Source organism: Tamandua tetradactyla, chromosome 18 (genome assembly GCF_023851605.1).
Source record: "Tamandua tetradactyla isolate mTamTet1 chromosome 18, mTamTet1.pri, whole genome shotgun sequence".
Taxonomy (NCBI): Eukaryota; Metazoa; Chordata; class Mammalia; order Pilosa; family Myrmecophagidae; genus Tamandua; species Tamandua tetradactyla.
The window spans coordinates 40,221,441-40,238,251 of record NC_135344.1 but is presented as its reverse complement, the minus strand read 5'-3'; the positions used below and the strand labels follow the sequence as shown (position 1 = coordinate 40,238,251).

The 16,811-nt window shown below is 36.1% G+C and overlaps 1 protein-coding gene across 2 annotated transcripts in view; it reads right to left on the bottom strand.

Moving 5' to 3' along the window:
• Positions 1-16,811, bottom strand: part of RIT2 (Ras like without CAAX 2) — a 418,989-nt gene that overhangs the window by 348,661 nt on the left and 53,517 nt on the right. The window lies entirely within an intron of this gene.

Sequence of the window (16,811 nt, the reverse complement as noted above, 5' to 3'; positions counted from 1 at the left end):
TCACTGGATCTTACATTCATTTGACAATGCATACTATCAATTTAATCTACCACAAAATCAGAGTACTTGTTTAAATGCATTTGCCTAGAACAGAAAACCAAATATACTGTGGGCTCTGTCCCATCAGTTTCTATTACTCCCTTTATCACACTTGGATATTTAGAGGCTCCCACAGCAGAGTTCCTGGAAGGCATTGGCTATTATGGCTTTTATATTTGTGCTGGGAGGGTAAAAATTGTGGAGTGAGCACTTTTGTGAAAGTTAGCTTTACTTTGTCCCCATCCCTAAATTCCAGACAGCCCCACTGAAAATGTATGTCTGGATTATAGGGATGGCAAGGCTAGAAAGTACTGCTGGATCAGTTCACAAATATCTCCTTTATTGGGGGTGGGGGTAGGGTGAGGATAGGTAAATGGAGAGTCTGAATGTAGACAGGTTAATGAGAACACCAAGCTGGGGATTCAGAGAATTTCAGAATGAAATCCAAATTCACCCCTTGAGGCAATTTATAAATATGTTACTAATAAGATTAGGAAGATTACTAAATCTCAGAAAGAAGACTCGCCTGTAAATCCAGAGAGCTAAATTGGATCATGTCAAGTGACATGTTTTTTTTTTTTTTTAAGATGCATAATAAGAAAAGTGTCTGTGTGGATTCAAGAAAATTAATTGGAGAGTAAATAGATGTCAGGGTTCATTCAGCAATGACTGAGGAGAAAGAAATGATATCTGGCAAATGAGTATTTTAATCATCAGAAAGATTCAGGATAATCTGGATAAAATTTCCACAGGTCTTTCCAATTTCTTATGCTCTTTTTCCTTATGTTCTAAAACCTGTCTTCTTTCCTATCATATTGTTTGCTTGGTTTCTTAATAATAGAAGGGTTTCTGGCATAGAAAAAATGAATTTTCTGATCACCAAAAAAAAAAAAACAAAAAAAAAAACACGTAACTCACTGTAAATTAGCCATTCAGGTTTTTCAGTGGTACATTCTTACATGCTTGTTTCTGAAACTGCAAAGTCAAGGAGGTCCTGAATCTGCTGAGATGCCCCCATAGTGACATTTGTGACTTTCAGTCTGCAGATATCTTTCAGATACACCAGGGGCTGTCAAGTCTAGCTGTGCACTGAATTCACCTGGGTTGCTGTTAAATGCATTAATCCATGGGTACCCCTCCAGACCTGTGCTATCAGCTGGGGCTAATACATTTCTATTAAAAAATGCTCTTCAGCTTGATTCTGATGCTGCATTTGCCATACTTTATGAATTAAAATCATACCATATTTATGGAAGATTGGCTTGATAAATCTGAAATAGCTTCTTAATTATTTGTGCAAATCACAACCTCAAAAAAAAAAAAAACATATTCTTACAGAGATAATCAGTGCAAGGAGCATAATTCCCTCTGTACTCCCCAGAAGACCACATGTAGAGCCATATCCTCTGAGAGTGATGGATGTCTAGTGATGAAAAGAATGATGAAATGGCACAAGCACACAAAGATGGAAATTATGATTGTGGATGTCTGACAATGCTATATCAGAGGCTGAAGTAGAAGCAAATTAATTAGTACAGTCTCTCAACTTCAAGTGTATCTTCCTCTAAAGCAAAAGATGGTGCTTATGATGTTCTTTAAGTTCTCCACAGAAGAATAAAAAATTACTAGTCTCTTCCCCATTTACGACGAGCAGGTTGCATGCTACCTTTTCAGCTTTTTTTTTTTGCAGCTCATTTAGTACTTCCTTAAAAAAAAGATAAAAAGAGTGTCCCATTTTTTTTTTTAATGAAAATAATGTCATTTACCATATGGCACAAAGAGAAACTCCATAAGACTCATGTCAAATAATGTCGAGTAACAAAGAAGGTATTGTAGGGATAGTTTCAAAGTTTTTTTGTAAGTTGTTGGTCTAAGAGGGAAGAATTTGGGTTCAAAGGAACATAAAAGTTAATAGGCAAACAATGAGTTTAATAAACACGGGTCTGAGTGCAGAGAAGCAAATTAAATGAGCCAGGGCTAGACAGATACTATAGGTGTTGGCAAACTGATGTTACAGGTTAGCAATTGCAGTCTAAAAATGAGGATCCACTGAAGGTGAATTCTGGACCTATTTTAGACCTAGCCCACAGCTGTTCTCTGAATTTCATTGGTTTCCATGTTGTGTGTGGGTGGGTGACTTAGAGCGTGGAGGTGGTGTTTGTGTGCAGAGTCCAGTTCTATCTGGTGGCAGTAAGAATTAAATGAGGACATGTAAACAACATGTCTATGCTCGCATGTAGTGGCCACTCAGTAACTGTCTATTATTATTATTACACATGCAGAATCCTAAGCTTTTCAGGAATTTCTTGCTCATGGATACATTTAATGGTACAAATAAGTGTTTAACTTTTCAAAGTTATTGGTAAAGACAAAGTCCAGATACCACAGCACACCAAATTTGAAAACCCACAGAAGTAATACTTCCAAGACTGCTGACACTGTCATCAAAGCTAATAAACATTTATTGCAAAAGATTATTGGGTAGCTTCCCGGAGCTGTTTTCTCCCGGGGAAATATGTACTTACAGGAGCTGCGGTTTAAAGGAAACTCCATCATCCATCATATTTTAGGTTGAGAAATGACCAATAGGGGATGATGTCAGTGGTGGCACTTATGAAACAAGATGTTGACACTTGACAGCCATTTTATTAGACCTTGAACATATTAAAGAAATAAGCCATGAAGGTCATAAAGAATTTGGGGTTTTGAAACCCTAGGCCTGGGAACAAAAGCCAATCTTCATGGAGACTCAGAAGATGGATTCTAGGCACTGAACTTGTCTGAATTGCTCGGAGCATTGGTACGGAACTTGGCAGTCTTGTGTCCCCCAGTCCTCAGCAGAGCTTTGGTTGGGACAATAGCTTTTGACTGAGCTGTTATAATCTTTGAATCACCTTATCACCAAACAAAGTAAACTCCCTGTTTCATTACTCCTGCCCTCTGATACTTCAAGTGCCCTAAATAAGCTTTAATTCTACTCACAGTGCTTTGCTTTTCCATAGCCTGAATTCTGACAAAAACAAACAAAATGCCTTGCTCTAGTTCTTATGAAGGTTAGATAGGAAGTCCAACCACAGGTTACACAACTGTGGGGTGTCAGCAGAGGCTATTTCTAGATATAGCACATTGTGTTACCCTATTTATTCAGTAAGGGAAATGCTTGCTCATATTTATTGCATCCAGTTTGTTTATTTTTTGCATTTTGCCTCCTCTTGTGCCATAATATATTGTTCTAATCAGCCGACCTATTTTCTGTCCTCTTTGATGCCACAATCTCACTTATTGTTTGAGTTAAATCACAGAGGGCTCTAGCCCTTCACTTCCCCAATGTGAGGCACTATATATAAAATGAATTACTGAAAATAAGACAAGGGCCAGTGCCATAAACCTATCAACCTCATCTCTAGGATTTCATTTCCAAATAGACCCATGCATTTTCCTGATACTACCTTGCACTGAAAAAGGGCAAGCTTCTATTAATGTTAGGCATTTATGAATCTCATGTTTCAACACACTCTCAACAATGCAAAGGAAATGGGAGTATTAAACATGCATCATTTTGAATTGCTTCTGATGTGGGGCTATCGTGTGTGTGTGTGCATGTGCCACATTAAACTGGCATTCAATATTTAGCTAGTGTAAAAAGCAAAAGGTATTTAGTTTGGGTTTAATATATACTGGAAGCACCCTGCTGTTTTCCACATACCACCCAAGAAGAGCAAACAGTCATGGAGCAGCAGATGTTATTACTTTTTCTAACAATGGAGCTAATCTCCAAAGGATTGACACTTATTGATATATTGTCTAAAGCAGAGCCAGATGCAGCAAATGCATTTGGCCTAGAATTGAGAATTAGCTCAGAAGCTGAATCTCCTTAGGAAGCATTCTAGTTTGCTAGCTGCCTGAATGCAATATACCAGAAACAGAGTGGCTTTTAAAAAGGGGAATTTAATAAGTTGCAAGTTTACAGTTCTAAGGCTGAGAAAATGTTCCAATTAAAACAAGTCTATAGAAATGTTCAATCTAAGGCATCCAGTGAAAGATACCTTGGGTCAAGAAGACCAATGAAGTTCAGCGCTTCTCAAGTGAGAAGGGACGTGGCAAACAGTCAGGGTTTCTCTCTCATCTGGAAAGGCACATGGTGAACACATCATCTGCTAGCTTTCTCTCCTGGCTTCCTGTTTCACAAAGCTCCCCAGGAGGCATTTTCCTTCTTCATCTTCAAAGGTCGCTGGCTGGTGAATTCTCTGCTTCTCGTGGCTATGTTATTCTCTGTTCTCTCAGAATCTTCTCCTTTCTCCAAAATGTTTCCTCTTTTATAGGATTCCAGTAAACTAATCAAGGCCCACCTGGAATGGGCAGAGACACGTCTCCACCCAATACAGTTTAAACAACTCTTGATTGAGTCACTTCTCCAGGGGGGTGATTTAATTAAAGTTTCAAACATACAGTACTGAATAGGGATTAGAAGAAACCATTGCTCCCACAAGGCTGATTAGGATTAATACATGGCTTTTCTAGGGTACATAAATCTTTTCAAACCAGTACAGGAGGGTTTTGGTGAGTCCTGTCTGGGCAATACAAAATACAGCATTGGACTTTCTGGATTTATGTGAGAAGAAGCAATCAATACACAAGGAACAAACAAAGCTAATCACAAATGTACCAGGAAGATTTCATTTTGGGCCTGGCATCTGGTCAGTTTATTATACCCAAATTAATGTGGTGATTGAAATGAGAGAAAAATAAAATGTGTGGTGGCTTAGGAGTCAAATACATCATTGCCATACTAGATGATTTAGAATCGCAATCTGGTTGTTGTAAATTTTTCTGTAGTAATGTTGAAGTATTTCTTTTTTTAATATTTTAAATAAAAATAATACTTGAATATATGACACAAAAATTACTACTGGATTTATATACAGAAAAATGAAACAAGTGACCAATATGAGAGGCCTAGCTGTGAAGTCTACCTTGCAACTCAAATAGTGGTCCATATACAACAGCATTGGTATTATTACCAGGGAGCTTGTTAGAAATGCAGGCCTGCTGAATTAGATTCACAGCTTAACAAGAACCTCAGGCGATTCCTATGCACATCCACATTTGAGAAACACTGCTCAATTATACTCAGGAATTTTTGCGTCTTTGTTGATATACATGAGTGTGCAAGATACACACAAATCATTCACAACAAATCATAGTATCCATAGTATCATCAAAAGTCACAATCTCTAAAAAAACCTCTTTCAATGTCTAACATGTTGCGATCTTGGGTTGATTATTAATACTGGTCCCATTTACCTGCACCACAGGAACTATTAACTCCCAATTTTCTGTTATCTTTAGTAAAGCACCCCATTCCTTCTAGCCTTACACCCTGGGCAAGCTTGCAGAATGTGAAGGTCTCAGAAGGTGCATAAATTCCCTCTGACTTCCTCCAGTGAAGGATGTCATGATAATCTTCTTAAAATAATGAGTAATTGATAACATTTATTAAGCAGGTGCAAACATGCAATGTTGCTTCCAAGAGTTTTATATGCATTGCCTCATTTATCCTCATAACAACCCTATGATGTGGATATGATTATCCCCATGTTTTCAAGATGCCAATACTGAGTTTTAGAAACTTTAAATAAATTGCCTAGGGGCACACAGTAATAGCAAGTGGCAGAGCCAAGATTCATACAACATAACCCACTATGTTACTCTCTTTTTATGTGTGTGCAAAGCAGGGGTTGGACACTACTTTAAGTTTGAGCAATTCCAGGATTTAGTACAAATTATCACAGACAAAATCGAAATCAGAAGTTCGACTAGGATAGCATCATTAGGTTAGAAATAGGACAGCAAACAGAACTATTTGTTATTCTCTCAGCCTGCCTGAACAAGTCAACTTGCATAATGGTGTACCAACCCTTAGATGAAGTCTTCTTAAACTGATGCATGGGTGTCCCACACCTACAAATTTTTTTTTAACATTTTTATCCTAGTAATATATATACACCCTAACATTTCCCCTTTAAACCACATTCAAATAAATAATTCAGTGCTGTTAACTGCATTTATGTTGTGATGTTCCATCACCAACATCCATTGCAAAAACTTGTCCACCATCTGAAACAGAAATGCATCAATTAAGCATTAAACACCCAAACACCCCTATACTGGCCTCTGGTAACTAATTCAAGTTTCTGATGCTATGATTTTGCTTTTTCTAATTATATCAATGAGGCCATACAATATCTGTCCTTTTGTGCCTTATTTCACTCAATATGATGTCTTCACTGTTCATCCACATTGCTGAATATATCAGAACTTCATTCCCTTTTATAGCTGAATAATGTTTCACTGTATGTATATATCGCATTTTATTTATTCATTTAGTTATTGATGGGCATGTGTTATGTACATCTTTCGACAATTGTGAGTAACGTTTCTCTGAACATTTGTGTACAAATCGTGGTGTCCAAGCTTTAAAACCTTTGGGTAATACCTAGAAGTGGGAATACCATGTCATATGGTAATTCTCTACTTAATGTTTTAAGGAACATCAAACTGTTTTCTATAGTGGCTGCACCATTTAAATTCCCACCAACAAGGGTGCACAGGTAGTTCAGTGGTGAGAATGCCCACGTTCCATGTGGGAGACCCTGGTTTGATTCCCGGACCATGCACCTAAAAAAAAAGATTCCACCAATAATAAATTAGTGTTCCTATTTCTTAGCATCCTCTCTAATACTTGTGCTTTTCTGTTTTTTAATAGTAACCATTCTACTGGGTGTGAAATGGTGTCTCATTATTGTTTTGATTTGTATTTCCCTAATGGCTAATGATGTTGAGCATCTCTTCATGTGCTTCTTGGTCATTTGTATATCCTCATGGAGAAATGGCTATTCAAGTTGTTACCCATTTTAAACAGGGTTTATTTTTGTTATTGAGTTACAGGAATGATTTATATAGGCATGGTATTAAACCTTTATCAGATATGTGATTTCCAAATATTTTCTCCCATTCTATAGGTACTTTTTACTTTCATGATGAAGTCTTTTGATGTAAAACAATTTTAAATTTTGATGAAGTCCAATTTATATATTTTTAATTTTACTGTTCATATTTTTGGTGTAAAGTTTAAGTAACCATTGTCTAACACAAAGTCTTGAAGATACTTCCCTGTGTTTTCTTCTAGGATTTTATAGTTCTGGTTCTTATATTTAGGTTGTTAGTCCATATTGAGGTTTTCTTTTGTATGCATCCATATTCTTTTCAATATGGATACCCAGTTTTACTAATACCATATGTAAAGCAGACTATTCTTTCCCTTTTGGGTGGACTTGACATGCTTGTGAAACATGTACTGGCCATATATGTGAAATAATCTCTTTTAATAATGCACTTGATTCTGAGACCCAAAATATCACCATAATGATGCCAGAATAATCCCTCAGATAAAATCTTGCTTGCAGTTGAGTGCCGATGTGGCTGGAGGTAGGGTCAAGGTACACTTCAAGAGAAGTGGCAATGCCTCAATATCATTCCAGAGGATTTGGGGTATAGCAATCACTAACAAACTAGATCCAATGACTTGGCTGATGCTAATGGCATTAAATTCATTGAAGATAGGATGAGTTCTCATGAGAACTTTTCTCAAAATGTAGGCATATATACGATGAAGTACACCAAGGAGACCAATCCAACAAAAGCAATTCAGCAAATAAATAAATGAACTGAAACAAAATGTTCACAAATTGTCTCCACTTTATGAAGGAAAAGGATCTTGCACATGTTTGACTGCCCTGATCCATCCTGCACATATAAATCCTCTTTCAGGCAACTCCAATATGAGAAAAGCTCCCCTATGCAGGTCATATTTTAAATAAATACAGCAGTGATCATGTGCCCAGGATTAAGTAGTTGAGTATTATTCACCCCATAGCGAGTGCTTTCAACACACTTATTTTCTACAACAATCCCTTGATCGAGGCATTACCATTCCCAAACTACATATGAAGAATGTGGAGGCTCAGAAATATTGTAAGGTAATTAGCATAGAGTCACATAACTGATAGTCAAGACAGAATCTGTTTTCAGGTTTACCAGATTCCAAAACCAGTTATCTCAAACATTTTATGATGGTTTATTTTCTGGTTTCTAAGACAATTTGCAGTTTTTCATTTTTTTTTATAATAATGACTTTATGCTCTTTTGTTTAGACTCATATATAAGAAATAATTCACAAAACAGAATTCTGCATTACCCTTTTTAAAAGTCCAAAATTTTCTGATTCACTTATGTAAATGTGTTCAAAGAAATACTAGGGGCCTCTTTTCCAAGAGAGAAAAATAATAAGCATGGAAGACCTGAATGTTTTTGTCAGTGTGCTGTATGCTGCAGGGAGGGTCACATGTTTGAACTGTTTTATTATTAATTGGGTAGACATTGGAATATGGATGGATGAAAAATAAAAGTAAGGCATTTGCTGTGTGATATATTCTTAAAATCTCCTCACTATCCCCTCAAGAAAATTGACAATAAATATCTACATTGTGCTTCAAGGCTTCCAGACTCAGAAGAAATCCTCAAGATGGCCAGATGTGTCTCAGTTAGAAACAAAAATGCTGCATTCTTTCCTAATCTGTATATTTTATGTATCTCTATATATCCTGTATTCTATAAATCTCAGTGCCTAGAAACATTTTGATGATGGTACATATTTTAAGAATCATGGATCCTGACATTTTGTTCAAAATAAATATTAGATTATAATATTGAATATGCATTTTCAAACTGCTTACATACCCATACAGATTTTGATAAGACATTCTTTGTTGCCATGAGAACTGGTGAACTAGTGAGCTCCATAAACTCAAGATCATTAACTTAATTCTCTCATCTATGTAGGCTCTCTAGAACAGCCCTAGGAAAGTTAACACATTTTTTTTTTATTGTATGTTGTATTGCAGGGTCACATTTCACTCTTTTTCCATGTAAGTATCCTTTTATTGCAGTACCATTTATTGAATTTTTTTGTTTGTTTGCTTTTGTTGGTTTCTTTGTTTGGGAAATACATGGGCTGGGAATGGAACCCGGGTCTCCCACATGGCAGGCGAGAATTCTACCACTGAATTACCCTCACACCCTGGGAAAGTTAATACACTTTTGATAAGTATTCATATTAGCTGACAGAATGGAATGACTAACATGGTTAAAAATGTGTTAGTGATGCAGAATTAACTAGGTACATGAAAAGGAGAAAGTAATTCTGGCACACAAATAGAGATTCAGAGTGGCAGATTAAGCATTGATTAGACAAAGATATACTACTCAAGTACTATGTAGATAACTCAGAGAGTATGTGATAATTAAGATTTTTTTTTAATTAGAAAGTTGTGGTTAGTTTGCTTTAAAGGGAGAAGCTGGGGCCATATTGAAGCTAGGGATAAAATGAAGAGATGACTCAGGCAGCTACTGTATATTTTCTCAGAGGGTAAGACCAGAGAAACAAGCTTAAACAACAAGAGTAGATGCAAATCACTGTATTGTGTGATCTACCTTAGGGAGAGGGTGGTTTAAAATAATAGGAACCTTATTTGTATTTGGAATTTTTGTTCCATGACAGCCACTCAAAGCTAGTTTTGTACAACTTCAACCTCATGAGGGCAGTGACCAGTATCAATTGACTTTCTTGACTTCACTGGCGGTCTAATTTGCTAGCTGCTGGAATGCAACATACCAGAAATAGAATGGCTTTCAAAAGGGGAATTTAATAAGGGGCTAGTTTACAGATCTAAGGCTGAGAAATTGTCCCAATTAAAACAAGTCTATAGAAATGTCCAATCTAAGACATCCAGGGAAAGATACCTTGGTTCAAGAAGCCTGATGAAGTTCAGGGTTTCTCTCTTAACTGGAAGGGCACATGCCAAACACAGTCCAAGCTTCTCTCTCATCTGCAAGTGCACATGGCAAACATGGCATCATCTGCTAGCTTCTTCTCCTGGCTTCCGGTTTCATGAAGCTCCCTGGGAGGCATTTTTCTTCTTCATCTCCAAAGGTCACTGGCTGGTGGACTCTGCTTCTCATGGGTGTGTCATTCTGTTCTGTTCTCTCTGAATCACTCTCATTCTCCAAAATGTTTCCTCTTTTATAAGACTTCAGAAACTAATCAAGATCCACCCAAATGGGTGGAGACATGCCTCCAGCTAATCCAGTTTAACAACCACTCTAGATTAAATCATATCTCCAGGGAGATGATCTAATTAAAGTCTCAAACATACAACACTGAATAGGGATTAGAAGAAATGACTACCTTTACAAAATGGGAATAGGATTAAAAAATGGCTTTTTTAGGGTACATACATCATCTCAAACCAGTACAACTGGTGACCTTTAGGACTAATGAGATGGACAAACTCTGGTTTATATATAGGAAACAAAGTCACAAGATCAACCTAAAACATTTCCATTTGTATAATGAATAATTTAGGGTCCCTGGGTAACCCTAAACCACTGGTACATTTCATAAAAGTCTTTCATTTTACTGTGTTTTTTAAAAATTGATTTTAAGGCTTGTTGGAGAAGCTTTATGAGTACTTTTTAGTATCCACATTGGGAATCCAATCTGATATCTTTAAACTTCACTTTGGGGTCACTGGATATTTTCCTTTGTTTAGGATATAAAATCTTTAATGAGGACTAAAACCCTTTTCACAAAATCAAGGATCAGAGACTTCTTTCAATTTGTTACTATACAAACAACTTGATACATTATGTTAAAACAAAATGTGGTCCTTGGGGATGAAGATGGAAAAGTCTATTAGGAATCTACATATTTGACATTGTGGGATTACATGTGGAAGAGAGGTCTCACTCAGGTGCCATCTCTTCATTATAGAATTCCAGCATCTTAAAAATTCAACCACTTATTTTACAGATGAAAAATTCAATATCTAGAGAGGCTGAGGGATTTAGTTAGGATTATACATGCTTGTGTGATGATACCACTGGAAGCAGACACAAAGATTTCAAGACATCCTTGACATTCACTCAGTAAAGAAAGTCTATTAAATTAATGAATAAATGCCTTCATAAGGCAGTCACAAATTTCTGAACAGAAATTGGTAGAATCCAATCTTAACTTCTGTTGAAAGAAAGCACATCAAGGAGCAAGGCTGTAGGAATACCGGCATCTTCCCAACTCCAGAAATATCAACACACCATAAAGTCATATACCAGAATATATAATAAACTAATAAAAAAAAACATTTGTTATACATTAATTTCAAGTAGAGTAATGCATAGCCTTTTCAGAAGAGAGTTAAGTGCATTTATTATTGGTGAATAGCTTATTCCCCTGACTGCAGTAGCTCTAAGTAATGTACTATTTGGAGGTGACAAATCTCTTTTACATCCTATTACTAAGTTATGAACATTTTGCCCAGGATAATGCAGGAATTAAATAAAGAGATGCAATTTCAGTCAGAGCATAGTACTTGGGATCACTGGATGCCAGACAGATCCCCATAAAACACTTAAAGAACACTGGAGCAATATGATTTTGGAGCAGTTTTTCTTCTGTGTTAATGAGATGTATTTTAATACAATGCAATGACTTGTACAATGAAGTTCTCAAATAATGATAGGTCAATATGGACACTTTCAAGCATTTATTTTAAAATCATTGAGCATCAAACTCTTATGCCCAATGAGGTGACTAGTTCACTGACCAGATGTCACTCTAGCCACAAATCAACAAACAAATTGAAATTCTACCATCCTCCTAAAATACTTCTAACAAATATATTTTATCAAGGGGTATTGGACTTTACTGAGTTTTCTCATCAAGAGTCCAGTTCTATCCTAATGTTCTTTTATAAGAATGCAAAGTAAGTTACATCATAGTAATTTATGTGATTTTCATGGCCATTCTTCTACTTCTGCTCTTACTTCTCTATGTTTTCCTTGAGTGAATTAATGTTAATAAATTCACTTTGCGAGATGCAGGGAAAGCATCTTCAGCAATTTATACAGGTACTGGTACTTGTATAATAATCAAAATGGTTTCTCCTCTATATTCACTTGAATGAATAATACCCCTCTTCTCCCAAGTTTCTGCTTTGAAAAAAATGTAAGATATCATACAGGTGCACTTGCAAGCCATAAAGGAATTATAGTAACAAAAGAGGGTCAAAGAGAGTAGAACTAGGTAACCCTCCCCACCCCACTGCATTATATACAGAAGATAGTACCTGAGTGAGAACATGAAAAATAATCTGAATTTAGATAGGAAGAATGACAAGTAGTATTTCTTTGAAACAGTGATAATGGCTTAATCTGAAGAATGGAGATAGGATAGAATAAATTATGTGGAGGGTCTGTTTAAAGAGTAGCATTTATGTTTAGACTATTAAATCATATTTGGAATACAGTGCTTTAATTGATTTGAATTAATAGTAATATTTTTCAAATTTGAGGCTCTGTGGATCTCCCAAAGATATTTCAATGTTTCACCAGGTCCAGAGATTGTAGCTGAATTTAAAATTGAGTGCTGTCTATCTAAATATATACTTGATGTCTTATCATTACAATAAAAATGTAAACATACACACTGAAACCAAGAGGAAGTATGGGCTGCAAGCTGACCATCCAGAATGATCCAGAATATGCTTACAATAATTAATAGATTGCCATTTTAATGAATTTACAAAATTAAAAAAAATCCATGGAGAGATTATAAACCCTGAAGATAAATATAAATCCTGAAAGCAAAGGTTCATAAACCCCAATTTAGGGAAGCACTGTTTCATAGTCAAGAGCCATTAGAATTTAAAGTGCAATCAAACTGGCACTTTAGAAAAAAATATTCAGAATTTCATCTGAAGAGACACTAGGAATCCTTTGAAATAACTTGCTCATTAAATGATTCTATCAATCAACATTTAGTTAAGCCCTGAAGTTCCACCTAGGTACTATGCGTTAGTGAAACAAAGATGGATATATGGTTCCTGCCGTAAAGAAGCTCACAGTCTATTTGGGAAGAAGGCCTCTTGACATATAAGAATTCAATATGGGGATGTAATGGTAGAGAAATTGACAGAGAAGTACCATTTAATAAAGCTTGGAAGTCGGAAATGGTAGGGCCAAATGTTAAGCAGGGAACAGACACTGTGTTTAAGTATATGTTTGGGCATGTGTTTGTGTAAAAGCCAGGGGTGGAAGTGGGGGAGGCATACTGAAAGCAGAAAAAAGGGTATGAATAATGTTTCTTTGACACTGCAAAAGTGCAAAGCTGTTGCATATTAGGGAATGAGAATGGAAAAGGAGATAGTAGTTAGGTCCCTGCAGATGTAGTAAATCTGTGTTAAAGAGCTGGTTTTAAGTCATATAGCTCCTGTAATATAGAAAGCAATCAGTGACCTAGTTAACTTTGCATTTTAGTATGATAACTCTGAGAGGAAGAATTATAGGGATAATAGCCATATAGGAGTTTGTAATATTATTCAAAACAATGATAAAGACCTAGGGTAAAATACTGGTGACAGAGAAAGATAACAGAAAGATGAGAAATATATTCCAAGAGTAAAAGCACCACATGACTGCATGAGGGAAGGACTGAAAGGAGGGAATCAGGAATAAACCAGTTTTCTAGTTAGGAAATATGTATCAACTGAGAATGAGAGTAGTATAATAAAAGAAAACATCAAAGAGAAAATAATAAGTTTAATTTTTGACACATTGAGATTGTAGAGCTTGTGGGATGTCAAGTTAAAAGCTCTGTTCGTAAATGAATATGCAAATCTAAAATATGGACAAATGCTATGCCCTAAAAATACAGTATTAAGATCCAACAGTTTAACAGTTAAATAATTGATGATGACGTTTGAGGCTGTGATAGCTTCAATTAATTCAGCAATTATAGCATGCCACTATCCAAAGTCCTTTAAGGGACTTTTTCCCATTTTAGACTCACAACAAATCTATGAAATAGGAACTAATAAAGTCCTCATATTATAGATGAGTAACTTGAAGCTTGGTATCAAGAAGTGAATTACCCTAAGTCAAACAGCTACCAAGGAGTAGCAAAGCTCAGACCCAAGCTCAGAGAATCTGCCTGTAACTACTGGGCTATTTGGCTTCAGTGGAAGAGTGTAGATTGAGTGTGAGGAGGTGTGGGGAAAGGCAGAGCCCTGGGGAATTCCAGCACTTGGTGTTCCAAATTTATTATTTTAGCAGAAGGTGTGTTTATGAGTGAGACAAATTAGAGAAATCCACGGAGAACCAGGCTGCACAGTGTCATGATTAGTCAAGAGACTAGAGAGGAAAGTAGTGATCAATCATATAACTGTGTCTGAGAGGTTAATGAAAAAGTCCTCATTGATTTGGCAGTTAAGAGAAAGTATTTGTGCAAGCAGTCTCAGTAGAATTTTGGGATACAAGTGGGATCAGAATTGGGAATGCAATAACTGAGTAAAGTGACCATCACTACTTTTTTTGAAAGTTTGTAAGAGAAAAAAACAAGATAAATTCAAGGACAAAGACGAAAGGCTGTGACTTGTTTAGCTGCCAGTCTTCAAAGATATGCAACTTCTAAACCTTACCTAAATTCAGTTTGTTCTGAGTAAACCTTAGGGATGTATCTTTTAATTTAGGAGAACCAGTAATCACTATCCTTAATCCCAAATGGACTCAATTGTCCCCACATCCTAACTTCCTCCTTCTGCCCTTGCCCATTTACAGTCTATTCTCCATAGAACAAAGTGATATTTGGAAAATTTCAAACAGACCATATCAAATTCCAACTCAAAATCCTCCAATGGACCTCTTATCCCAATTAATATAAAATATAAAATATTTATCAAAAGCCTGCATGGCCTTCCTAACGTGACCCCTAGTACCTCTATGACTTCATACCTTATTGTGTCTCTTTCTGGATTTTGCTTCCCTCAATTTATTCACCAAATGTATTCCCTCACTTCCTTCTGGTCTCTACACAAATGTCATATCCTCAGAGAGGGCATTCTTGAACACTATAATAGCTCCCCATGATTCTCTGCTCCTCTTGCCCTCTCTTGTTTTCATCACAGCACTTATCATTAATATATATATGGCATACTTATGTATTAGCTCTCTTAAAATGTAAATCCCCTGAGTCTCAAATCCAGAACAGAGGCTTGCATAGAATAATCCTTGATAAATGTGCCTAATTAACAGAGGAAGGAAAGGATGTTTATAGTAATGGTGCACATTGTTGGAAAAGAACATTTATCATCACATTGGCAAACAGAAAATGTGAGGTAGCAGGAATTGATAATCAATAGAATATACTTGCTTTGCCAGGATTTAAAAGCTTGGGAATTCAAAGGAAAGCTAAGGTCACAATTTCTCTTTCTCCATGTAGAATTATTCAGAAGACAAAGCTTCCATGGTTCTCCAACTTCTCTATTTATGTCAACATGGAACATGATCTTAAGGCTGATGATTCAGATCAACTAATTAAAAATACAGCAAGCTCCTAAGTGACAAGGACTGCCCTAGATACCAACAGCAAAGTGGCATTTTTTAAATAATCATTAAAAAAATAAGAATAAACATGGGCTCACACACAAAAAATCAAATTTGTACTCAAGTCACATAGGGTGCATTTTTAACCAGAATGAACACAACAGGGGATAAGGGAAGCAGCTTTTATTGATCTTGTTATTTATATGAAAACATGATTTGCCTGTTTACCACAGTGTTCATTAAGTGCATCAGCTATTATGTAGTGAATTTCTCCAACACAATGAATATATTAGGTTGAAAATTACCAGAGCAACTCTTTTGTAGAATAATGCCCGTGAGATATACAGCAGCTAATCCAGCCCACTAAATGTCTGCCCATAGATTTGGATATTTCTATAACAGTCCACATGCTTCTGGCACTTTCAAGCCAGGTCTACCTTATTCATTTACTTTTCATATGCAATCAGTTTTATCACCCCTTAGATCCTGTAAAGGAGCTGGTAATTAACCCTTTCTTATACTTGTACAGAACATGCCTCTGAAGCAGTTTAAAATAGAAATGAACAAGAACACTAGTTTTCTTGGGGTTTTTTTGCTTCAAAATGAAATGGGTATTTTTTTCCAATACTTTTCTTAATAAGAAATCTTCCTCCAAATTTTCCCCAATTATTTCCTCCATCTGAATAATAGAGATCATGCAGATGTCCTCCTATTGCTTTTGTCAAGGATGCAGATTTCCAATCCAGAGACTTGCTTTAGTGGCTCAGTTTCCAGAAATTTGAAAACAGTTTAGGTCTTAAAGAACCTCACCTGCAAAACAGCCTTGAAGTTAGTCTTAAGTTTCCTGAAACACATTGAATTATCATACACTCATGTTTTATTTCAACTGTAATCCATACTATTATTTCTGAGTTGCCAGAATAAATGCAGCAGAGCATACATTTGAATTTATAGGGTCTGTGAATTTGAATGGGACAAAAGAGAACATCTTCATTTTTAACTAATCTCTAATCAAGAGGTGGCATTTCCTTCCATTGTGAACAGTGCCAAAACTACTGGAATACTATTAGCAGTATTGATGTCTCTGATATCATTAGAAATGACAGTATTTTCACATCACCTGCAACTTGTGCATATATCTCATTAGATATCACTTATGGTTGCTACTACTTTGATATTACAGTAGTTATTTTCTCTTCTGCTAGCTCTTATCACTTAATGTGTTATTAAAGAAGCATTTACATTAACGCAGCTCAGTTTTTACTATTCTGATA